The 27,392-nt window shown below is 37.8% G+C and overlaps 1 long non-coding RNA gene across 2 annotated transcripts in view; it reads right to left on the minus strand.

The window, feature by feature from the left end:
- Nucleotides 1–27,392, minus strand: part of LOC121094983 — a 164,859-nt gene that overhangs the window by 58,136 nt on the left and 79,331 nt on the right. For both annotated transcript variants that reach the window (XR_005829972.1, XR_005829971.1), the window contains exon 3: nt 11,341–11,480. This is a non-coding gene — a long non-coding RNA (uncharacterized LOC121094983). The remainder of the gene's footprint in view (nt 1–11,340; nt 11,481–27,392) is intronic.

The following is a 27,392-nucleotide window of genomic DNA, read 5'->3' on the forward strand; positions in this document are numbered from 1 at the left end:
AAGGAGCAATCACCTGCCATGTTTGCATATCCAGTTGACCTTCCTAATCAAATCACATGATAATTGAAGATTTTAAAACAAATTCAGTGAAACTGCTTGAGAAATTGCCATGACAATTTTGATTCTGATCTTCATCTCAATCATACTAGCTGCTCACACATTAGTTTTATTTTGCTACAAATATTAATGAACTTTGCTTCTATTGTTTTTTTTTGTTTTGGTGTTTTGTTTTGGTTTGTTTGTTTGTTTCAGCACAGTTGATGCTGTAGAGGTTTGCACTTTGCCTTGCACTTTTTTTTTTTTCAGTTGAGGTGTGTATGTACATCCTGGCCTAAGCACATTCATTGATGCACTTCATTTTTTTGGAAGTAGCACAGACAGATGATAGGACTTGCTGGTGAAGCTGCAGATGTTTGTCAAAATTTGAAACAGAAGTAAGGTCTCCTAAGCCCTAGAGCTGTGGGTTTATTCTGGCCTTTCTAGTCCTTTATAAATATATACTGGATTTCTGTCCATTAATGTTTTTTTCTCAAAACTGTGCTGTTTCAGCTGGATTTAATGCATGTGCACTCAATGTATTTTTTTTCCTGGGGAACATATTTAATACATAATCAATTATTAAATAGGGGAGGTGTGAAGAAATTGAATGAAAAGGAGACACCCATACCAAACCAATTTTTGTTGGCTACATGACTCATTACTGACCCTTACTCAGTGCTCCTATTGTGCTGAGTGCCTTATAATGAAATATGCAGGGTTAATAGCTGTAGTGCAGTGGGTTTAAGTAAAACCACAGCAGGTGTGTGCCTTAACGAGGTGTTAATGGGGAGACAGGTGCATGTAAATATGGAGCAGGAGGGCACAGGAATGGCTGGGAGAGAGGTCAGAGCAGTGTGACCACAAAGTGCTCTAACAGCAGTTACAGAGTTAAGTGCTAGTTGTGATGTGGTCTTTGAAAACGGGCAAGTGAGGCCTGAAAGACTTCATCTACCCTAAAACATTCGGGGGGGTGTGCCCCTTCAATGGAAGAGGCTGACAATATGAAAACTCCGAAGATAAATCTTGTTTCTTCATGTACTTGGCTAAATGAGTTTTCCCAGGAAATATTGTGGAGACTTTTTCCCAGACTAATCACTGGTTCCAAACTTGGTGCATGTGGCTTGGGCACACAGGTATGCGTGAGGGGTCACATCCCCACTCACCTTTCATAGAAAGCATTTCTATGGATTCTCCCACAGGAAAACCCAGATATTGACAGCCAAGGGCCCTGAACTGCTGAGCGAACATGCAGCAAGAAAGGCTAAAACCAAGCAACCTTCGGTGCCAGGGAAATGCAGAGCTTCTCTGATAAAGGAGGAACTGATTCACATGTTCCCAAATGGTGAGAAACAGCCCTTTTTGGATACACAACAGCTGACAATGCAGAAAGCCACTGTCAGGAGCAGTGGCCATAGCACAGCAGTTCCAGAGCTGGTGGCTGTGCAGGGCTCTCTAGAAAAGCACTTTCCTAGGCTTAGAAAGTTGAAGCCCTCCTTAGGCGAATTAAAATGTTAGCCTTTTCTACTAAAACTGCCTATGACCTCTCACGTTCTGACTGTAGGAGACCAGTCACCTTGAGTTTTGTTGTACTATCTTTTTTATTTGGTTTAGCAAACAATCATAAAAAAGTGTTATTGTTGATGGTATCATCACTCTCACATGTTAGAAACTATGACTGCAAGAGGAATAATTCACACGTCAAAAATTCTCCTGGCTAACACTACCACAAATATCACTATTTTTCTCCTGGCTGACTTCTTATGATGGAGTCTTCTATTAAAACCTTTTTTCAACCCTGGACATAAAAGGCTTCCTTTTCAACAGTAAAATAAAAAGTAACACTCTGATTCTGGGAAATAATGGTCCCCCAGATGCTGTGAAATGCCATCTTGGTGCCTATTCTACTCTGTGGTAGACATTAGCAATGTTTTAGGCAAATCAGAATAGATTCCTTTCGAAGATTCATGATGAACAAAATCCTTAGCAAAAAAAAAAATATGTTTTTATTAGCACTTTTCTCTTCTTATTACTCCTTACATTTCTGACAGTTTCATCTCCTTCTTAGTTGTGAAACAGGAGTATATGATAAGTCAGCTCCAAATGTCATCCTCAGGGTATTTCTTTAGGCACCTGACATAAACACCATTAGCTCAGATTACTCAATTACCTGCTGGCATTCGGAAGGTGCCTAAAGAAATAACCTGACTATATTGATGGAATTTGCATTAAATGTGAATGGGTAGTAAAAAAATTCTGGATTCTTTGACCTCTTTGTGGTTTGTATTAAAAAATAGCTAACTAGGATCTCTTACGTTAGAACAGCTGCATGCTTTTAAAAAAGCTCCTAGAAGTTATTTACTTTTTAAAAGTCTTTATTTATAACTTCTCATGGTTGAAAAATTAAAATAGTCTATTTCCATTAAATTACACTGCAAAAAATTAAACTGAAGGAACAAAGTTTAATGACACTGCTTGAGTCTCGTGGAAAAAGGAAAAAAATATGCTAACCTCTGAAGGCTGCTTGTTACTCTTTAAGGTAATCTTCTGAGTTGTTCATTTTTTTCAGTTTGTAAGGCAAGCTGACAGGCACTTTGGACAACTTATCATGACACTGTGTGCCATAAATGTGATGCAGTGCTTCATAAATGTGACAAAGTACTTCCAAAACAACTGTTGACTTTTAAAGGCATCCTGCTTCTCTAAAAGTAGGATATTTACTGTAAGTGCAGTTAGTTGAGAGTCTCAGCTAATTTGCTACCTACACATCTTTAATATGTTTGTGAATTCAGAAGATGTTCATAATTTTAAGTGTCTATGAGATTACTGTGTTTTAAACCAGGCTTGACAGCACAATAGAATCCAATAAAAGAAAGCATCAGTTGTGCAAGGGATGCTTGTACAGAAAGACAACGTGAATGCAAATAAGATGAAGAAATAATTGACAAAGAAACTGAAACATAAAAACTGCATGTGTGTTTCTGTACTGAGATGGTGATGTGGAGAGGATGTAGGAGTCAAACATAAAAATACTATTGTTGTAATAAGAGTGGTTCTAATGAAAACTGAAGCGTATAGGAGTTAAGGTAAAATAAAGCTGCTTCCCATCAGATTGATACATTAAATAATTTCTAGAAGATGACACATATTTAAATCTTCCTATCTACTTGAAACTCTTTCCCACTATAAGCTGTTGGTGTTACATATTCTTACTCTATTCTGTCAAAACAAAATATACTTCCAGCTTCATGGTCATCTGTAAATTCAGAGTTCGTTTCTCAGTAGATGGAAAAAATGCCAGCTGCATTCAGCCTTACACTGGAAGAGATCAAGTGATCTTTACAAAATTTAAATGCAATCAACATATTGGCCTCAACAGAAACTTCCCACTGTACTTGTCAGGACATACCAGATGACCCACAGGTTCATCATCACATACTATTACATGAAACGTTGTAATGTGAGAACAAGCTATGGCAAAATGAAACTATGCCTGATTATAGAACTGTAGTCACCACAACAGCTGAAAACAAAAGGAAAGAAAGATCATCCTATTTCAGCGTACCCAAGAGCTACTATTTCTAAATTCCAGGTATGGCCTCACGTGAGACATTTATCCCTCGATAAAACCCTTGGCAGCTGGAAAGAGCAGTTACACTGCATTTTACACTGCTTTACATTTATATAGCTTTAGCTATTGTGACAGGAAGAATTTAGCAATGGCAATACCGACCTCCTGGACCACTGCTGAAGGTTGCTTTATGAATCTTTTTTAATTGAGCTTGCTTAAGAAGATGCCATTCCCCTCTCCACACCTTACCACAGTGCTATGTCTGAGCTGCTATGCACAGCTGAACCTCAGCAGATCAAGTTATCTATGTTTATAAAATCTTTAGTTCTTCCAGTGATTTCCAGAAGTGATCATCAGAATAAGCAGGGAAAGACAGGAATACCTTGAGGCACAGATTGTATTGATGCCAGGGCTTCACTTTCAACAACAGCACTGTTCCACAAACTGTCTGCTGTGACAATTTAAGGAATTAATCCAAAGGCATTGACCTATTAGTCTAGTTAAGAACTTTTTAAACAAGGCTTGAAAAAAGGTGATAGTAAATGTCTTACCTATCACTAAAGATATCATGACTTCTAGAGGGAAATGTGAATCACAAGAGACAGTTAAAGAACTATCAGGACAACCTGACAAATATCCATTATGCTTATACACAGAAGCCCAAAGTAATAGGGAACAAACCGAAACCTTACAGCATAATGAAATGGATGCTTAAATGGTGTGTCAGAGATAAGCACATCACAGGGTGACAGTACTGATCTAGAACAGTACAGTTTGAGGCAGCAGAAATGGAGGAATGAAAAGCATTTCAATATACGTGAAGAATTAGCACACTTGTAGTTCTGGAATGAGAGAGAGAAAGATAAAACAGGAAAAGGACAGGCACAATTTCATGACGAGCACAGACTACTTCATCTGAAGGAGATCAGTATCACTTCTTTGAACAGGGAGAACCATGGTAACGGGTAAGGCAAAAGGGGGTGAGGATGAGGTTTAATGACCCAAGTATCCTTGGCAAAATGGCAAGGTAGAAGCAGGTCATTTTGGCATGTACTATAGAGATGTTTCAGAAGGTGGAGAAATGTTCCAGAGAAACAACAATTTAGGCTTGATTCTAACCAGTGAGGAGTGACTGGTCAAAAACCTGAAGATTGATGTGATAGTAAACCTAAAGAGTTCATGATATGCAGGAAAAAAACGTGATGAGAATAATGGGAGTAGGACAGCAGACCGACTCAGGGATCTGGTAGACTCTTTTGTGAAGAAATTTTATGGAAAACGGGACTTCACCAAAAGTGGTGGTTATGACATTAAATATTAAAGGTGCAATAGCCATCTGGCTCAATGGAGGAGAAAAAGAGGAAATGTAACAAAGCAATATAGAAGCTTCAGGACCTCTACAGTATAAGTCAAAAGTAAATAAAGACTAACACAATGGAAAGAGTGATGACTAAAGATGTGTATAAAGAAACAGACTGACATGTAAGGTTTAGATCAAAAAAGTTGGATTACAAAATGACTTATCAGTACCAAAACAAATAAAAGGTGATAAGGAAAAAAAAAAGCTGATCCATGAGTAATGAGGAATGAAAAAAGGAAGCATCCATTACTTAGCCTGAAAAAAGAAAGAAAAGTAGGTGTCATAGAACAGACCAAAGTAATTTTTTTCCCTTTTTAATTCATTCTTCATCAAACAGGTTAGCTGCAAAGCTAAGATTTTTCATTTTAATAGAGGGAGATGTGTAGAGTCTGCAATGGGAAACGCATGAGTTAAAGTGTGTTCAGATGTGTTAGATGCATTTCAGCCAGCAGGGCCTGATAGAAAATTCACCTTAAAGTTCTTTTAAAGTGAGTCAAGGCAATCTCTGAACCAGAAATGATCATTTTCAAGAATATGGAAAGGCTGGGGGAAATCCCACAGGACTGGAGAAGGCAAATACAGTAACTGTCTTTAAAAGAGGGGGAAAAGAGGCTTCAAGTAGACTGGCTTTTAGAAAGGCACCTGGCTCAAAAAGCCAGGAAAGCGTAACGTGTCCTGCAGTAAATACACAAAAGTCATTGTTCAGTTCTGAAAGCTGTACCTTGAATTTACTGGATGCATAGCAATTTTCTCTTGGTACACTCACAGATGTAATTGCCTGGATTGGTACATTACTATTTGCAAGAATGGTGACTAGCAGAATTTAAGCTGCTTGAGGTGTATTCCCTACAAATGCAGGACTGAGGCTTCAGTTTGAAGACCTTGGTCCTGAGGGCAGATCTAGGAGGCTGGGATTACAGCAGGAGCAGATGCACATCGGGGGATCTGAATCAAGCTGGCACAACATGATTAACTTTGAGTCTCAGATTGTTTTTATTTTTACGTATTTATTTTTCCCTGCCACAAGACACAAACTAGTATGTTTAGTTAGAAAAACATGTTTAATTGTACTCTGCATAAACTTCCATTTAGAAAGAAAATGTTTTTCAAATAAAGTTCTTCAAATGTTTTGTGCGACATCTGGACTTCTTTTTTATATAAAGGATCTGAAAGGAATTTAGAATCCCAGACTCCTTGTGGTTCTCACATCTTCATAAAAAGGCAGCATACTAGAATGTGCTTGCTGCTGGGAACTGACACTTCACAATTAATAAGGAAGTAAAATGTCTCCTACCAAGTACAGGTTTGATCCTGCACTGCCTAGGAGTTTTGCCTGAGGGCCTTTCTGGAGAGGACTGTGAATTGTATGCAAGATGGGGAAGAGTTTTTAAAAGCTTGTTTCCTCCTCTTACCCTCTAGCACAGGCGCTGACCACATTCGTTCTGGTATGGGCTGTGTCAGAATGCACGTGCAACACGCGCACCGGGCAGTGGTGATGGCAATGTGGCAGAGCTGTCCTCCTGCAGGCACCATCAAGACAGATGCAGTACAAAGGAGAAGCTCATACACCCAGCATATTCTTCCTAATGCAGCCTATATTCTCCAGACTATTTAGAGAAATTATAAATACAGTATGATTTAGTCCTGTAATTTTATCTCAGCTAAAAATTTCTTTGGTGCTTCCCTGGAAGATCTGATTTTTGGAGTCATGTGATGATATAAAATCTTAATCTTTGTTTAAAAAAAGTATGTTTTAAACTCTTAGACTTCCAAAGAAAAGATGAAAAATGTAAACTGCAAGGGTTCAAAAACAAAGAGGCAAGAACCAACAGGTTTTATTATTTTTTCTACTATTTTGGAGTTAATCTCACAAATTTTGATGGACTAGGTCAACTAGAATATTATTTTGGGCTCTTACTGTATGCTGTTCTCTTATTCTCTGTAGTTTAAAAATCACAGTTGCTTTGAAGAAAAATGAATTCTAGTCCAGGGCTATAGAAGAATATAAAGTTCCAACAGTTTTCGGGAATACCTAAACATTTAGGTGCCCACCTCCCATAGAAGGTCAGTGGCAGCCAGGTGTTTAACTCTTGTAAGCTCTTTTGCAAATCTCACCTGAAATCTCTGTTATTTTCAAGTAGTTTCGCCTTTTGAACTAAAGCACCAGAATTGACTCCTGCACAGTATGTTTCTTATAATTACTCACAATGGGAGACTGCACTCAGCCAACTCTGGGAGGTATTTCTGAGTCTCTGATTTCTAACATTCTTCACTTTCTCACCCTACGGTATGAACAGATTGCCTTATATTGCTGACAATTTATGTTTTCTTTCTAACACCCACCTACGTAACATCTATGTTGAGCATTTACGTTTACACTAATAGCCCCTGAGAATCAATTACCATAAGAAGATCTGTTTCTTTACACTTCAACTGATGAATCAGTCATAGGTTAAAACAAGAGGAGGTAAAAAGCCAGCATGTCTGCACTGATTTTTTTAAAACCCTTTACTTAAAAATACTCTGGATACAGATTATTTTTTTTTTCTGTCGCGTACATGTTCAATATTATTTTACCGGCCTTAAAATATGCTTTCATAAATGGATTGAGCAAAAAAACACCCAGGATGAACTGTATTTTTTATGCGCTCCAGTAGTGCGTTGTAGCCCTATGCAAGGGAGCGCAGTCTGTTTAGTTGGCACACCCTGGTGGAAGTACGTGTGATAGCAGTGGCACCTGGCTGAGCCAGGCTCCGCGCCTGAACCGATTTTACAAAGGTGGCCCCATGAGGACAACAGAAATAATCCGAGATGGCCGGCACCTATCATTACTTACCAGCCCCATGTACAGTTCTGCCATGGAAACCTGTCTGCACCCCCCACCAGGGATCCGTGGGGCCCGCTGATGACTTTCCCCTCTTTCTAAAAAGCTTTCAGTAAGAAAGCTCTGCGAAGATGAGTCCCTCCTACCCCTTTCCAAAGTTTCTGCAGAAGCCTGGGACTGTTACCTGTGCAGAATCTGACACCCATCCTGATTTGTCTTTCACAGTCCAAGGTGAAGTGATAAAGGAATGGCTTAAAGAACCTTACTCACATTTCTAGAATAGATCTCAGATGGCCAAAGTTCCCCCAGTAACTGATTTTTTTTTTAAAAAAAATTCAAATGTTGTTTGGGAATTGTCTTGTTTGGAAATGCCTTCTCTTTCTCATTACTGGTCAAATGACAGCAGAACTATTTGTTAAAAGACACCTTTGTTTCTCAGGTTCTTTGCACTTCTGTACATTTCCAGAATTCTTCATACTCTGCCCGTAACGGTCTGTGAGGTCTAACACTTCAGCCCCCAGCCATAGCTGCAAAGCAGTCTGCACGCAGAGACCTCGGGGAGAACCTCTGGGGAGCGGGTACCCCTCCGGTGGCCTTGCCTCTGCCATACAGTTTCCTACAACAAAGGCAAGCCCGAACCCCAGTTTTTGTCACCTAAGTGGTAACCCTTCCACAAGAAAACTTACAAACACCTAACACATCTTCCTGGGAGCAAAGAGCCTCTGTTCAGAAAGGATTGAGAAGAACCTGGATATCCATTGACAGTATGGCCCTTTTGATCAAACACTGCCTTTCTAACCTGGGGTTACAGATGTACAGTGGCAAAAGGGACACTGGATGAGCAAAGACGGATATCAAGTAATGCCGGCAAAATGCTTCCCGAGCACAGGCAAAATGAGCAAGAAGTCACATGAAAAAGCTCTTTAAACGCCAATCTCACAGCTCTTGGGTTCTTCCTAATTCTGAAGTTCACAGTAAGGAATTTATAAAACTATCAAAGGAATCCCTTTTTTGGAGGAAATCCATTTCAATTTAATTAAACATCCTGAAAAAATATTTAGTAAAAGATAAATATTTTTAAAGTTAATGCAAGGCAACATCGATATGTATAATTTCCATCTGAGAAGTATAAAAACCATATGACTGCAGTTCATAGTTACAGTCTCACAGCAATTTCCAAATTATAGCTCCTTATTTTAGAAGCAAAAAGACTTCATTTTCAAACCACTTGTCTGTTTTCTTATACATTACTATCAGTATTAAAAAAGAAAAAGAGAGGTTTCATGGTCAACTTTTAGCCTCAGTTTCATGTATACGAGCCTAGTATACCCATGATGTATAGAAGACACATAAATCAAGTCTCGCTTTGCAATGCAACCACAGTTAAAAAGTATTTGAGAAATATCTGAGTCACCAAAGTCAGTAACATCTTTGACTTAAAGCACTTGTGGGACACATCTGGTAAGAGACAAAATTGCCTTCTTTTTATATAAATGCTTTTTGGAGTGGAACCACAATGCAAATAACCCCAAATAAAGCAGGGAGACAACCTAACATGAATGAATGTCTTGCAGAGCCAAAAGTTTATGACAGCAGGAACCAAACTACAAGTCTGAACAGGCTTTCAGGCAGCACCATGCACAGCACTGAGGCTGTGTAGGTGTAGCTGGTTTGTTACTTAAACTGCAACGCATAGTGTCATCTCGGCTTCCTGTGAGCTTTCCTGTATTGGCAGGGTGTCCCAGGCAGCAGCACTGCGATTGTGCTGAGGGACTCATGGGAAGGGTACACCTCTGAGTTCTCATGCCCCATTAAGTGAACTCCATTTTAGTCCTAAATCAATAAAAAGGGAGATGCTAGGCTCCCATGCAGTGATCTCGCAAGATGTTACCCTCCTCTTTGCTGCTAAGTAGAACTGTACTTCAGCTGCACACACTCAGAGAAACCTCTATTCTACTTTTTCCTGTTAACTCCATTTTCAAGAGGAAAAAGCTTTCAATATTTATATTTTCACAATGAGCAAACCCTTATATACCTGCCTTTGTCTGGTACTAACAACAGTCTTAATTAATTCTAGACAAATATCAACTATGTCTCCCTTGTAAGGACTCTGGCCTCCCCAAATGGCCGTTTTCCTTTACATTCCATGGGCATGGTCCAAAGTCTGTAGAGTCAACTGGACTTAGTCAGGTGTGCTTTGGCTTGGGTCCTGCATGCCCAGCTTACTTGGCACTCATTGTTAGTAAAATTACATCTCTGCTGTGATTCTTGTGCCCCATCTTCCCTCCATAAAATTATTCATTAATCTTTCCAATACTTATTTACAGGTATCTTTCACCTTTTTTTCCTATGGTACATTGAATTAGCTCACATTTCCATTTGCTTAGTAATCACACATGGCCATGGTTCAGTTGATGTCCTCCCGGTAACATGTTCAGCTGGGGTAACTTGTCTGTGTAGCTGACCCTTGGCTTTTCACATGGTTACTATGTCATCTGATCTTTTCAAAATTTTGCTTTTTTATGATCCTATATTTGCAGTGTAGGCCTACTCTTCTTTGACCACAACACTAACACATGCCTTGGGTAAAAACAATGAAATGTAGTGCTCGGGGCCAATAATTCCACAGTTTTTCATAAACTGCAGGAAGCTTTACTTTGGTCCTCTTACTGTTTCCTCACCATTTTGCTGATACTCATACCTGAGGTAATGCAGAATATTTTAAGGTAAAATAAATAAGTGGGAAAATGACACTACATCAGTCTAAGTGCTGCTAACAGGAGTTCGAAAACAGTACAGAACAAATAGGGAAAATATTGTATATGTAAATCATTTGTGAAATCAAGTTGAAATTAATGACAAACAAAACTGAGTTCCCTTTGTGGTTGATTTCCATTTAGCTGCACCCAACAATATAATAGTTATCAAAGAAAGCTACCAATTAGATTTTAATTCAAAACATTTCCAGAAAACAGTTCCCAAATCTCAATTGATATCTCTCCAACAACCTCCTAATTGCAGCAAGTTGGTGGTAAAGAAAAAAAAAAACTGCTTTAAATGAAAAAGATGTATTCCGTCTGCTGGAGCATGCAGTATCCTTTTCATAATTATTCCCAGAATTTCCCCTATACATGAGCTTCCGCTGAAGATTATATATAGACAGATAGATATGTGTGTGTGTGTTTGTGTGCGTGCGCACATGCACATGGACATATGCTGAGAAGAAGACAGGAAATGGTATTGTATCAAAATCTAAGGAATTTATCTAATGTTCTACCACCATTTTGTGGAGTGTACTATGAGGCAAATGTTAAAAAGACCACAGAGTTCAGAGTTGGGGTATTTCTTCCATTATTTTACCAAGCGGGGTGCCTTCTTGAAAGGAACTTTGGCATAATCAGGAATTCAGAATCACCTATCATAAGATTTTCCAGCGCCTGTCTGATCCTCTGATCCAAAAGCCTTATATACCTTTTGTATCTAAACACAGAATAAAATATATCAACTTACTCAGAAACTGCAGCAAAAGCACATTCTTCCTCCACTTACCTGCATGAGGTAGAGACAGACCATCCCATGATTTTGCCTTCATCTAATGTGAGACAACACTCCTTGAACGCCCGCCGTCTTATCCTTGCAGTTTTCCTCCGTGCACAACTGAAGCTTGTTGACAGCCCTTCTGCACAGTCCTAAAGAGACCCAAGAAAGATGACACTGAGACACCTGAAGCCTGTTCTGCATAGCAAGAACATGATCCACATCACAAGAGATGGAAAAACTTAAAAATATTAAAGTTTCATGTTTCAACCAGAAATTTCCAAGCAGATGATCACAAATGTCTTTGAGACCTGCAAAATCATCACTATGGTGTCTAGGAAGCACTTAAGATACCCGACCACCCTCCACACCGAAAGACCAGAGCACTTGTCTTCATTCCAGGTCAAGGAGCAACAGCCAGCTTCTTGCTTTTAGCTTTCCCGGTTGGAAACTACATAACCCTCTAGAAAATGTTGAACCCTTCCAAACTGGATTTCTAAACATGGTATGGAGGTTGACAGGGTTATACTGCACATTCCAGACTGCACAGCATACCTTCATTGAGCTACCAGAGAAGACAGATAAGCAAACTAAAGATGAGGCAAAGGTTATAAGAGGACAGTACTAAGCATTCTTTGCAAGGAAGAACTAGATGTAGAAATCAGCATGCAAGGAACATAACAGACATTTATTAGCTAACAGTGTTATAAAAGCAGATTTTTTTTCACAGTTCATGAATGCTCTCAAATATAACCTCAGTAATACCAGACAACGCACCTCCTGGCATTCCTCTCACACTGAAAGTTTGAATCTAGTAGGACCCCTGGAACAGCTGGTTCCATTTATCTGCTCAGCAGCTACAGTTTCTGGGAGACAGAGGTCTCACAGAGACAACTGTAGTAGGCTGCATTGACCTTATGTCCTGGTTTCAGGTGGGATAGAGTTAATTTTCTTCTGGTACAGTGCTGTGTTTTGGATTTAGGATGAGAATAACGTTGATAAAACAGTGATGTTTTAGATGTTGCTAAGTAATACTTACTCTAAGCCCAAGACTTTCCAGTTTCCCACGCTCTGCCAACGAGCAGGTGCGCAAGAAGCCAGGTGGGAGCAGAGGCAGGACAGCTGACCCAAACCCGCCAAAGGGATATTCCACACCACAGGGCATCCATCACGCTCATTATATAAACTGGGGGGAGTTGGCTGGGGGCCACCAATCGCTGCTCAGGGGCTTGCTGAGCATCAGTCAGCAGGTGGTGAGCAATGGCATTGTGTATCGCTTGGGGTTTCTTTCCCTTGGATTTGATTCCTCTGTCTCCCTCTCCTCTTCATTACAATTTTTATTGTTGTTGTTTTTACTGTTATTATACTTCATTTCAATTACTAAACTGTTCTTAACCCATGGGTTTTACTCTTTTCTGATCCTTCTCCCCATCCCACTGGGTTGCAGGGTCAGGGGAGGAGTGAGTGAGCAGCTGCGTGGTAGTTGCTGATTGGGGTTAAACCACACCACCCTACCACCCAGGATAAACGAGAATGGGCTCTGCAGATCTGCCTGGCTCTTCTGGGCCCAGACTGAACAGACAGACATATGTATGTATGGTGTATGTGTGCATTTAAAGTAGCCTGCTATCATCAGTTCCTACATGACATGCCTGAAAGATCAACCGAGGGAAGTCTGAGGTACTATGCATCTACAGATGAAAGAATTATCTGAAAATTGTAGCAGTAAATAAATAAATAAAAGTTGGGGCATGTTACATTTTGCCACAATATACCTGCTCTACTTTCATCATCAATTCAACCAACATGAAAATGCCTTATTTTTCTCCAAAAAGCATCCACGGAGAGTCTGGCATCTTCAGTACACATTATATTACCTCTCGCAATTTTGCAGAACTCGGATTCACTATAAATGTTTGTGGCTATAAGACATCATCTTTGTTTTCTCACCTTGCTTTGCCAATTTAGTTTTATTTTCCATAATCAGAAAATCTCTTTAAATGTTAGAAAAATCAATAATTATGTGAAAGATTTTTTTTACAGACTATATTTTTCCATTTGTTTGCAGAAAAAAAACCCCAAAGAGATTTAGGGTCTTCAGCAGACTAATGGAAGAGAATCAAAAGGTGTCAATGCAATCTCTGGCACAACAAATTCAATCATTGTATCCATTCAAAGAAGTTGTAACACTATTTCATGTTACACTCTATGTCCCTGACTTTGTGCATTTTTACTTGATCACATTTGCCCACAGAAGAATGCAGATGACTTCCCTTCCATGTAAAATTAAGTTGAGGAACTAGCAAAGCAGAGTAGTTTGTCTGTAGTATCTGCAAAATCTGTTTTAACAAGGGATTCTACCCACCACCCATTCTACAGCTAAGGTCAGCAACAGAATGTGGTTCTAGATGCAAACCTTCATGAAGTTGTGGGCTATTCCAGTTCAAGTGTTTTGATCAGAACTGCCTGTGGTGTTTCAGTGAATGTGATCAATAAGGAGCCAAAGAAAAACTTGAGTGCTGGTCAAGAGAGAAGGTTGTTACTTCTCAGCGGAAGCAAAATTTACCAGCTAGTGTCACAGCCACACATAAAACAAATGAGAGGTGGAGCTGCCTCTAGTAAATATTTTTTGTCTTTCATCAGAGAAGTATGGTCTGAATAATAGCTCTGACAAAGACCAGCATCTCTAAGATCAAGATTACAACACATACCAACAGGCCAGAGGGGAAAATATCTCAGTGAAAGACCAAACAAAAAATCACTTGTAGCTGTGATTATCAGTCAGCCAGAGAACTGCTCCCTGGAAGGTTGTTCAGGCACACTGTCCCACCCCCATACCATTACATTACAGCTACAAGAAAGACATGGAAGTCACACACCAGTACCCACAGACATCCACATATGTTGACTTCATTAAAATCATATTGTGTTTTGCTCTCAGTTTTTTTATCTGTAGGAAAGTGTCCTCTCCCGGATGTTTTCTCCCCCCCTATTTCCCTTTTTAAGATGCTGAGGACCCTGCCTCCTTCTTCCTGTGGGTAACTGAAAAAAAAAACCACAAAAAAAGTCATAATTTGATCTCTGCTTTGTCTCTTGCTATAATAAAAAGATCTTCCTTTATATCACACTTTTATATGCTTGACAGCTATGCTTGACAGTTAGTAATAAAACTCGAGTCATAATCTGCTTTCAGTTAGAAGAGTCATCTTGCAACCCTTTGGTATTCTTGTCAAAAATAATAATTGCTTATTGTCAACATTAACCTCCTTGAGCCTGCAGATCCATCATTCCCATTGCTCAGCTTAACAAGCATTACTGACTACAAAAACCTGCTGCTGAGGTAACGGATGGGACACTCTTGCTGCTACATCTTACTAGATATTCCTTCGATAGTAGTTGATGGTAACATTAACTGGGAACAGTTCAAAACAAGTTCTTATAAAACTTTTGTTAGAGTAAAAAATACAGGCTCTGATGGATTAAAATAATTCACAAAAATCTGCTTTTATTAAGAAATGCCACAGATACTTGTAATATAATATACCACTCAAGTTTTGTTGGTTTTTTTAAAAAAATGTTTTTAACCGGAAAGTGAAATCTGAACTTCTTGTACCACAGGCAGTACTCGGAACAAATGGGATAACGCTCAAGATGATAATCTTTCACAGTTTTCCATGAAACTTTTCCTGTTTGGTACATTTTAGGTGCTAATCTTTTCACTTGGATTTTGTTGGATATCTGAGCTACAAGAAGAAAGTTGGAGACATGGGTAGAAGAGTCTAGTATGTGATTAATAAGATCACTTCAGGGGAAAAAGCCTTTTAAATTAAAAACAAATTTACTAAGCAGTTAGAAATCCAGCTAGATATCCATTTGGATAAGTAAGAAAATACAATACACACTTCAAAGTGGAAATTGTGGCACCATTTTAAGCACCATATGTTATGAATGCTATCTCCATAAAGCAACCTGAAAATATAGTAATTCTACGGAAAAAAAAAAAAAAAAGAGGAAAAAAGGATTAAACTGTAAAAGTTGCTTACTGAAGTCCAGGCCAAGAATTACAGTACAACTAATTTTCTTCCTCATGACTCCATTTCCTTTATAAAAGGAAACTGAAGGGGAAAACTACAACTGCTGTCCAGGCATTTTCATTAGGACCCAAGAAGCAGCTGACTGTTTATTCTATTTATTCTATGAGCTGACTGTTCTATTCTATGAAAAACTGAAATAAGTTTTTCATAGAATCATTTGAGACTCCATAACTTGCCTTGGTACCCATTTCAAACACGTCTTTGCGCGCACGATTTCTAGTTATGTTAATGGCACTACATGCAAAAACAGTTATCGGGGCTGTGTAATGCTGGAATGGTTACTCAGTGACAAGGTAGCATCGTTCCTGTCCAAATGTTTTTAAGAAAAGACTAGGCAAACAACAAATGTTGGTAGTCCAGATGCATGTGCGCCTGCTTCAGTTCAGTGAGTTGGATTCAGATTTCTTCTGCTGTCTTGGAGCAATAGAAATCTGCAACTACTGTCCAAATCCATACTGCTCCATCAGTGTCCCTATTTCTCCCTATAGTCAGGTTCAAATGGCCATACTCCTAGTAATAAAGATTGTACCGTACATATTTCTTGGTGTAATGCAGATGCTTTGTCTTTTTATGCTTTCAACAAATGAGCTGCAGGATTTGGTCTTTGATGAAATATTCAGTATACATCCTCTTCGAAAGGACTAGGAAAAACAACAGCTCTGAGAAAAGCTCTCTGAACTTGAAGTAACATGCAAAAGGGTTATCCACAGAAACATGTATTCAAACAGAATGTTATGTCATGCTAACTAATTATTTTATTACAGGCTTCCTCAAGTAGCTTTAGGTAACTGTGCTCCAGCCTACATACTAGTATAATATTCTATCAAGTATCATGTCACTGTTCTATGAATCACCAATAATAAGGAAACCCTTCAGAGGTGAACAAATAACGTAAGCCAACCTCACGGAAAAACAAATGGAAAATTTAAATTAATCATTGATCATATTCAACTACATGAATATCAAACATACATATATGTGTAAATACTTACAAAACAGTATTTGCATTAGTCACTGACTAGCAAGTTACTCCTCTGAGCCTTCTTGTCTTTGAGTAAGAAAGACAATGAAAGTTAATCTATTTTTGATCATCAGGAGATGAACTGTAAGTTTTGAACAGTATAAATGCTTTCCCAACTTTTCCTAATTATGCAAATGCTTCTAAGGAAACGTGAAACTCAATCCACGTGTCAGTCAGCGTACTGTGAATCCACACCATTTGCTCCATTTCAACCATGTCATTAATAGATTCTTCTATATCCTGTTAGCAATGCACACATTTCTGAATTGTTTAGCCTCATCTTTGGATAAATATGACACCTTATGTAACATTATTTGTGCAAGAGATTGCAATGCAACTGGTACCACATAATATTAATATTAATCCTAAATGTGTTTATAATTCTAAAATGTAATTAATCTAAAAATCCGTGTGCTCGGCACATAAGTATGAAATTCATAATGCAAATCACAATACTCATAGATTGTTACCGACACATAGTAATTGTTAAAATATGAGAATTTGATTGGGCTTAACGTGAAATGAAAGGTTCTGTGTTTCATGAAACTAGTAGCATTTATGGCGATATAAAATATCACATCAGGCTTGTATTTTCCTAACTGGAGAGGTGCCAGAGTAGTGAAAAATTTCTATTGATGACAAACAGTGATGTAAATTTGAAGATATTTTTAATGTATCAACACCAGTTAGATGTGGTTTGAGATTTTATTTGTCCATCGAACTCAACAGCAGAAACATGATTTGAGAAGGTGCATTTTAAAACTCCACTTTGATCAAAACAACAATGTTGCATCTTATCTGGGTTCATGCACCTAGACCATGAATTTTAATCTACAAAGATCTAAGGAGGATTGTGTATTACGGTCTTACCAACCTGTTGACCTTACTATATCCAATCTATCTCCTAAAAATATCAGGTAGACCTTCTTTGATGCCCAAGCACGATGCATAATTTGCAACGACTGTGAGCTAAATGACAACGTGCGGAGATTCACACAGTAGCCACACATGCTTTCTGACCTTGTGGGCATAAAGCACTGCTGGTCCTAATGCTATTAGACAACTCAATGCACAGCGGTGTCCATACTAAGAAAATCCTGTTTGTTCAGTGAAAGCAGCAGTGTGGACAAAGAAACAGCCACCTATGTTGGGGTTTTTTTTTGTGGCTCACCTGAAATATTCCTGGCTGGTTTGAATAAAGGGAGAGGTAATTTGTGATTACTCTTCACATGCTTTGGAAGGTTTTAGGCTTCCAAGATGAATTATTTTAGTGCTTACTACATTGTCCTGTGAGTGCAAATAGCTGTAATTAAATCACTCTTACACAACCAGTACAGAAACATCACATCACCATTCTCGGGCAAACCAGATTTCACAAAGCACAATGCTCTTTAATTTGTTGGAAGGGGAAAATAACAATTCTGTGAATGCTAACAGCCAATAATACTTTTGCAGATATTTCAGTTGTCATTCATCTGCTATTCTGGGCAGGCAGTAGATTTTAAGCATTGTAACTCATAAGCAGTGTTGGCTGTGGGCTGGGATAGCACTATTGGTAAGCCATTGGCATCTTATTGCTCGCAAGGGAAGGGCTGCCATAGACTTCACCTCACTTTTATACCTGTGTAGTTTTCCCTTTTCTGTTAACAACAACAACAAAAAGACTCATTGGGATTTCCCTCACACTTGAAGCTCCTGCTGCATGAATGATATGCTCGTGATCAAACTACAATCAGGAGATCTGCTGTCCAGGATATGAGTTTTGGGTACATTTCACATCTGTCTATGTGGCATTATGTATATTGCCAGGATTCCAGCCTAAAGGCTGAACTGAAACACTGACTTCAGTTCTCAGGAAGCTACAGACTGTTACATACAAATATTTGTAAAGCACTTCACACTTTTTGGAAATACAGAGTAGGTTACGTTGTCCATGAACACATAACCAAAGGTTCCCTCTCTGCTTTTGTGAAGTACTTCTAGCCTGTGAAAGTGTACTCAAAATGAGCACAGTCAGACAAGTACCAAAAATACGGTCCTATCCTAAATAGTAACTTTTTAGCAATATCTAGTGGGCTTACCACACAATTGTGGTTTCACTAATTTTCAGTCTGTTTGAAAATAAAAGATAAATGCCTTTAATAAGGGTAACTCCATTATAATGAGCCTTGGTGCCAATATTACTGAGGAAAAAATCTAAGACCAGTTGTATTGATACAGCTGATGGCATCAGTTGGCCCATAAAATTATATTCAAATTACACATGAGGGGAGTAAGTGCAGTTTGACAGCTAACACCCAAGTGCACATTTCTGGCCTCACTTTATTAGAAATCTTACATACCTACTAAAGGAGGCTGTGAGATCAAAAAATTGACAGAATTATGGTGATTGTGAGAGAAAGGGCCACATCTGATAAATTCCTCTCCTCCTCCCCATGCCCTGCCCTCTTAGCACTGGTTGGGATGTCAAACTGTCCTGTATCACATGTAGCAAAGACATATTATCTTGTTAAACTCACATTCATATTCCAAACATCACAGAAAGGCTATTGTAGCAGCCAAATCCATGTAAACCTTTCTCTGTTCCAGAGATGGGTTACATTCACGGTTTTAATGTAGTGTGTTTTCTGTTGGCTTATAAGTGGACAGACTAGACACTGTTTTCAGAGAGAACTTCAGAATCACAAAATACCCTGGCAAACATCAAGACTTGTGCTTAGTCTCGCCAAAGGCAATGTGCCCCCAAAAGAAACTCAAAGCAAGCTGTATTCAGCTACAAAAACACATTGAATCCACTTCACAGAGCATTTAGTGTTGATTTGGTTAGCGCAAATGTGATATTTGCGTCAAATTCTTGTGTCTAAAGTAGGTAAAAAAAAGGCCAGCCAGGCATGATTTCCTTACTTTCTTCTAAGCAGGACTGTCTGTATGTACAGTATTCCTTGTGGAAATAACACAAAAAATGAAGTTAGATGATGGAATGATATAAAGACTATCCAAATATATCATCTCTCATGTTAAATCTTCTATAATTGCATTAGCAATGAGTGACTTCAGTTCCTGCATCAACTTACTGCAGCTCCAAAAAAGTGCCCAGATTACAACTGGTTCGAGTTTTCTCTTGAATTCTGAACCAAAACCCCATCGAACACTGAAGTCGCACTCTCTCCAATCACCACTGCTTATGAATAGGATCTTTCTCTTGGTTTTGCTGCTGTTGTTGTGTGCTAACTGCCCTGCCCCCTTCCACTCTCCAAACCCGTGTGAACGGCTAATTCATCTGGGCAAGGGCAAGGGCACTTTGTATTGATCCTCTGCTGAACTTTAGTAAAGTGCCTGCGCAAGGGTTTTGAGATGTGCTGCTGCACCACAATCTGCTTTGGTTTTATTCCTCTATTATTCTTGCATTTTATTTGAAATACAGGAAGACTTTTGCTGGGAACAGACTTGAACGTGACCCTACGGCTTATTATAACTCCTTTCTCTTTTCTGAGTTACTAATATACGAGATTGGAGGGGCACTGAATAATACAAAAACACTCATTATGCTCATAATGACAGCTTTGCAGCTAGCCTCTGCAGAAAGACTTGGAAATGCTTAAATTTTTTAATTACAAGGGACTTAAAATGGGAGCCCACCAGTGCAAATAAAAGATTTACTTATCACCTCCTTCTACTGCATTAATCTTAGAGGTATTTGACAAAACATAATCACAAACATGCCTGCCAATATTTTGACAATAGGGATTTTCCTTTTTCTTTTTTACTCTATTTGAAGAGAGGAAAGCTGGAAGAAAAAAAGAATTAGTGTTGAATACGTTCAACAGCAGGCCAAGACCATACCTTACGTGGGTAATACCTGAACTTCCAGTGTGTGTGTGAAGAAGCCAAAAAATCATCCAAGGATTAAAACACCAGTAACAAGAATTTGTCACAAATATTGCTACTACATATTACCTGCATCTTCAGCTATCAGTTCTGACTCGAAATTAATGTACACTGAATATTTTTATAAATGCTACAGATACACTTTTACCAAAAAGGTTCATGGTGTCAGAATAATTCTTGTTAGCCACAGAAAGTGCATGATTCCAATGACATTTAGAGGGATTATAAAAATATTCTGACTTTGCTGATATTTGAGGGTTTCACATTTGCCTGATGATTTTAAAACTTCATCTACAGCCACTGACTACATTACAGGTTATTGCAAAAGCCACTTTATAACAGGTAGATCTGTCATGCAATGGGGTGCTGATTTTAGCTGGTTTATTACTTCATCCTTCACCTGTGACAAAAACCTTGGATGCTTGGGTCTGGTAGCAAGAATATAATCCTAGTAATGGAAAAAGGTCTTTCTTACTAAAAAACTTCTTATCCGAGTAGTGCCATCACAGAATTGCAAATCTTCCTATTTCCAAAATGTTACTTTGTATTTTTGAAGTGCTGTGTTTTCTTATTCAAGTTCCACTGGGGCCAAGCTATCGACTGCATGAGGAAACTAAATACATATGAGAAGTTTTGTGCACTGACTTCTTCTCCAGCTTATGCAGATCACTGAAGAGAATCAGTCTAATCACAAAAGTAATTTTACTGCTGATAGCACTTACATGCAAAAAGACACAAGGCTGAGATGTAGGCTTTTTGCCTTGCTGAATTACCATGCATTAACTAAGAGTTAAAGAACTAAACCAAATTACCTGGTTCTTCTTTGCTACAAGCTAAAGCATGCAGTCTACTGTGAAATACCTAGTTAAACTGCAGTATCTTGGTTGTCTCTGCATGTATTTACCCAAGCATCCTGTAGGTTAAGAGTAGTCATAAAAGCTTATAAGATGACTGGTGAGAAACATTTAATCAAACTTTTCTAAAATAACAAAGGAATAGCACTATTTTTTTTTTTCAAAATCACTAATTTAAGACAATTTCCTCAAGACTTCAGAGGAGAGCTAAGCAATGTTTAGCAAACAAAAATCGTTTTTTAATTGCAACCACCCTCCCAAAGATTTCAGGGCTATTTTTTTATTTCAAACAAAATGACAACTAAGATAGTTATCACTTTTTACACAAAAAAGAGGATGTTCCCTATCTATTACAGCTCTCATCCTAGAAGGCAGTAGCCAACGGCATACCTTTTCCCCTTTGCCTTTCATAGTTCAAAGCCTTATATTTAAGGCAGTTAGATTTAATTCTTTAGCTGTTACCATGCTGTTCTCTGATTGAGGCTGGAAGGGGACTTAAGTCTTTTTCGAGGGTGTTAGAGTAGGTGATCGTACAGCACAGGGTCAGATCTCCAGCTGGCATTAACGGATGTCATCCCATCGAAGTCCTTGATGCTGCATTGAACCTGGATGTCTGAGGTTCTGACCTAGTAACCAAAAAGATGTTTTCCAGTCTCTGTCAATACTGGGCTACTCTTTCCTGAAACTTAGGATTGGAAGTAACTATGGTAATTTGGATTCCACTTTCTGATCTCTGTTGGCACATGTCAGTGTTCTAATGGCAGAGCAAGAAAGAATCACCATCAGCACAGTCTGCTCATGCTGCTGCTGTTTCTGATGCTGACGCTTTTGATGTCCTAAAAGCTGTTGCCATTGCATCCCTCCGTGTTGATGCCACTGCACATCCTTGGGATAAAAGCCAAACAGCACTTTCTTTGTACTCTCCTGCCAAGATAATTTTAACCCCCTATACTCCCTCAAAATATAGACTCACTGATTCGGGCCGAGATGAAATTTCTGTAGAACTTACAACAACTTAAAACAACAACTCTAAAGGCATGGAAAGGACTCATAAAATACCACAGGATGGGTAATCAGATTAATTGGTGGTATATTAGTTGAAAGTCTCTTGTTCTGTAGTGACAAACCCATTGTTTTTCAATCAATAAGTTGTTCAATGTATTCTAATCTTTTCAAAGTACTTTCACATCTGTGTTGCATGCCTAGCTTCCTGACATACTAGTTACCGTTGTATATTCACCTGCTTATGCTAGACATAAACAGTAGTTTCCATATTATAGTTTTTTCATTGAAAATAAGCTGAGGAAGTCAGGGGTTTGGCTTTGTGAAACCTCATCAGTAGGATTTTGGGTTTTTTCCAAACAAAGATGAAACATGAAATTCATGTTCAGGTACTTGTTCTGACTGACTCATTGAAACTGGGACTAGTGGGTGTCAGTGGAATGTTCCATTTCTGACTCATCTTTAATTTTTCTTAGTACGGTCTGAGCTCATGCATCTTTCAGTCACTCTGCATATTCTAACCCTGTTCATTTATGGTCAGATTCTTCTACCCTGTCAACAGTATAGTACTTATACTGATTGCCAAAGCACTATTTATTGAGCATAGTTACTATTTAATGGAAGAGTGGCTGTTTGACTCTTGGCCTGGGACATGCAAAAATCATATGCATTTTAAAATTATCTGTGGCTGAAAAGGTTTATAACACACAACAGCCAGAAACATGGTGATTTTCAAAAGTTTGGAAGAAGTAGAAAAGGTTGGAAAATATTTGTAAAGACATAGCATGGAAAAATATGAGTAAATAAAGGTCAAGCCCATTACCAGCAGCAACAGCAAGCGTAGTTTTAGAAAATCCTTTGTTTCAGACTCTGGTGGCTCTTCTACCAGCACCACTACCCTTAAGTGGGAATGTCACCTCTGTTTGTTTCTTTGTTTTTCCTGTGACTATTTATCTTTTTCCCTGTGTTGTTTTTTTTTTATTATTATTTTCCTGAAGGATTTAAATGAGCTCGGTAATCTTTTTTAAGTATAAAAAATACCCGTCTGGCTATAACAACAGGAGACATAATTATTTCAAGATCTTATTTTCCCAACTGGGGACTTTGGAGGCAAACTGGCTAGGCTTTGAGTTTGCTTGGAGAGCTTGAAGTGGAAACAGAGTATCTGCAGCCTCACACAGCTCTTCCATCTGCTTTGAAATTTTCTTCTAAAATAAGCAATCTTACAGTGTTAAGGGAACTCTGTGAATGGATCACAAAAGTCCTGTTAAAAGGTTTAGTGCACAAATGCAGGTTTTAAACCTGGACTTGTATGTGGCCGTTCAGTTAAAACAATTTCAGTGTTTTGGGTTTTTTCCATCTCCTAAAACATATGAAGCAGTTGTTTTTTCCATAAAGCACAACGTCTTTGAAACACTGAAAACTTATAGCTTGCTTGTCATTACACTGGTCAGTAAACATCAGGGTGAACTTCATATATTTTTCATGGAGTAAGAATTTCAAAACTGCAGTTCTTTATCAGCGTATAATTTATTCAGCACAAAAGACAGTAAACATTCTTTTGGCTGATGTGTTTTCAGGCAACTTCTTAAAGTACTGTTTTTGAAACATGAAACACAGGCCTGTGAACACCAATACAGACATCTGAAATCAGTGAAATTGATAGAATAGGATCTGGTCTGAGTCACATCTCTACTAAGATTGAAACACTGAGAAAACAGTACTTTAAAAAGGCTCAGTTATTTTAATTATTGAAAAATTCTAGCAAAACCATTGAACAGATACTTTGAATATGTAATTGAACTTAATGCCCCAAATAAAAAAGAAAGGCACTGGGGCTGTTAACATCAAAGCTCACATTCACAATCTAGGCCTTGCAACTGATAAGCTCCTTCTGGAAAAAAAAAAATACTGGAAAAATCTCCATATTTCAGTGTCACTTGAGTAAAACTGACATGATAAAAGCAAATATGTGAAGAAAGAAAAGGCAAAGTTGGGTCAGGTTCCAGCTCCCAGCAATACTATATCATACAAACTCTTAAGTAATGAACTTCATTTAAAAGTAAATTAAGTATTTCTTAGGCAGCTACAAATGAGACTTTTTTTCTATAGCCTCTACTGAAATACCACTATCGCAGTATCAAAGAAAATAAGCAACAGACACATTGAAAGCAACACTATTCAGATATGTATTTCTACGCTGTTGCAAAGTGCAAATGGTTAACATAAAAACCATTTTCTTCTGGCAAATGATTTATATTAGTTTTGGGGGTTTATAAAAGAATTAATTTTCATGATGGTCCACAGAGGGTTTCTACTAGCCAAAAGTGGTATGTTAAGAATGTCTAAAAAGTATTGCCTTAAAAATCACTAACATTGCTAGAAAGTTTTCAGAGCAATTTTTTTATTAGACACACAAGACGACTGTCCTAGGCATCTAGAAGGCATCTTTTCAGAGATGCTGAAGGCTTTGCCATTCTCAATATTTCTCTGGAAGCTGATAGTGCTTATCTTCTAACACAGAACTTTTCATGTAAGGGCACACTTGTATTATAAAATACACACAAACACATACATACTTCCTCATATATATTCAATACACATAGATAGATCAATCAATCTCAGGTGTGAGCTGGATTAAAAATAAACCTTCAAAATAGGTTAGTTTTAGTCTGGGTTGTTTCAGTGGTCCATGGTTGTGTCACTGTCCTTCAAACAGCTGTAGCAGTCCAATGTGAAGGCCACAAACTGTACTGGCTGTAGATGCATGCAAGCACCTCTTAAAATGGTTTCCATATCAAAGACACTATCATGTTGACCTGCCATCTCATGGACAAAGATATCGTATTTATTTCTTGATTCTGTTAAAAGACAGCTGTATATTTGGGTGCAATAAAAGAGCACCACCATTAGAGATGTTTGTAAAATCATACACGCTGCATGAATCTACGTAAAATTCCAGAATCTCTCACCCTACTCACTTTTGTGCACGAATTACTGCAAACACTGACACAGACTTCAAATTTTAATTGTGATTGTCTATCTTTATTGCTTGTAGCTCAGGTAAAGTTCCTTAAAAGACACACACACCCTGGGTTGAAAGAAAATGCGTATCTTACTGCAATAGTAAAGTGATAAATATTCTCAAGCTAGACATCTAAATAATAATACTTCCCACTCAAAAATATACAGGGCGTTGTATGGTTTGCTGCTGCTTTACAAAATCCAAGAACAAAAAATGAGCAGGAGTAATCTTACTTTTAAAAATGAAAAAGAATAATTGAAAAATAAATGTACTAGAATACATATATTTCAGAAAACCTTTCCTCTCCTGATTCAACCTTGAAAGTCAGAGTACTTTTGTGGGATTTTTTTTTTTTTTTAAGAAAAAGGAATAAAGGCTGATTATTTACATTTTCCAAAATTCTCTTTTTAACTTTTTCAAGCAGGATTTTTTTTCCTATTTAAGCCATTGTAGTGCTGTTTCTAGGACTAGAAGTCAGTAATACATAAACCATGCAACCTTCTGAAATAGGGTTACACATATACATAGAAGAGTACAGAGTAATCCAGCTTCCAGTCTTTCAATTACACCTACCACCTATTACCCACAAAATGTAGAAATCCCAAGGTACACAAATATCTCTAAAGGGTAGATTTAGTGTGGTCAGCCAACCACGTGGTCTTTCAGGGGTAGATTCTGAATAATCCTGGTAATAAATCGTGAATACACAATTTGCTTTATCCTTATTTCTGAAAAATGAAAGGTCAAGCTGAGCACATGACCAGACTCTTGATGACAATGCTCAAGTTCATTTCCTCTCTGCACATGCAGCAGCTATTGCTATACATTTCTTCCTGTAAGGCACACAGTTCATAATGTGTTTTTTCACAGTTCTAGTTATAGTAAAAAGATTCCAGCTGTCATTTATCATTCCTGGTATTCTACACTAATATATCTGAAATCAGAGAAAATAATGATATAATGTATATTATATAATTTATATATATATTACACACATAAACAGAAAAAAAGACTGTATACTTTGGCTTGACCAATAGTCTATAGTCAACAGCAGTAAACAATCAGTACATATTGTGTTCAGAAAAACATGGGTATCTATTGATTACTTTTTTCTAAAACAAAAGACCACATCTCTATTGTTTCTCACAAAACAAATGTGACCAAATTTCTTTTTAAAAGGAAATCTCTAAGTTTGCAGATAGTTGAACCTCAATTAAACCCTTGCCAAGAAACAACTTGATATTCATCCAGGGCAGTAATTCTTTACATGGATCTTGACTCAGCAAAATATTAGAGCATCTACTTCACTTTGGCATGTGTTTAATTGATTTGCTGGGCAGGAACGCAATTCTGTTTACATACTGTGTTTAACTGAAACTTCATTGCTTAGCAAATGTATTTCATTCTTCATCACTTTGTGGAGGCTTACAGTTTTATGAGTGGAAATGCATATCCTTGACAGTAGATAGTCTTTTATTACTTACAAGTTATTAATTGATCTTAAAATTACCTTACCAATGAGCTAATCTTTCTGATGAATAATACATATTATATATATACACACTATATATATACTGTATATAACATGTATTTTTAATATATAACACATACTGTGTATATTGGTTAAAAATACATCTCTGTTTATTTCAGTGCAAATTTTGCCAAAGACTACAGTAGTGTCATAAAAGTGATTACTCAAGCTCCTTATATTTAAAATGAACTGCTGGATGTATGTAACTCCTTTTTAAAAAAGGCACATTCAATTGGTAATCCAGTCAATTCCCCTTACTGATTCAAAAGCAGTTTCATATGTTATATCTACGTCTGAATGCTTGTGCCAATTTCTGTGGGCTTGCAATCACGTTTCATACAACCTACAACCCCTTTTCAAAGTTTTTGTATTCTCTCAAGCTCTGTGAGAGAGCTTGTGAAACAAGAGAAAAGAATGATTTCTCACAATATACAGTAAATTACAGAAAGCACATTGGGAAAGAAAAAAATTTTAAAATAATTTTGACCACACAATTTTTTTTTAGATGATTCTTTCTTTTGGAAGTAGATAAAATTGAACATGAAATCTATACTTCTTTCTAAATTTATTTTCTTAATATACCGTATATTTTTTTCAATTCACTAATACAGAAATATGGTTGAAATCTGATTATCTTTGATATTTCCTT

The sequence above is a fragment of the Falco naumanni genome, chromosome 10, assembly GCF_017639655.2.
Source record: "Falco naumanni isolate bFalNau1 chromosome 10, bFalNau1.pat, whole genome shotgun sequence".
In the NCBI taxonomy this organism is placed as follows: domain Eukaryota; kingdom Metazoa; phylum Chordata; class Aves; order Falconiformes; family Falconidae; genus Falco; species Falco naumanni.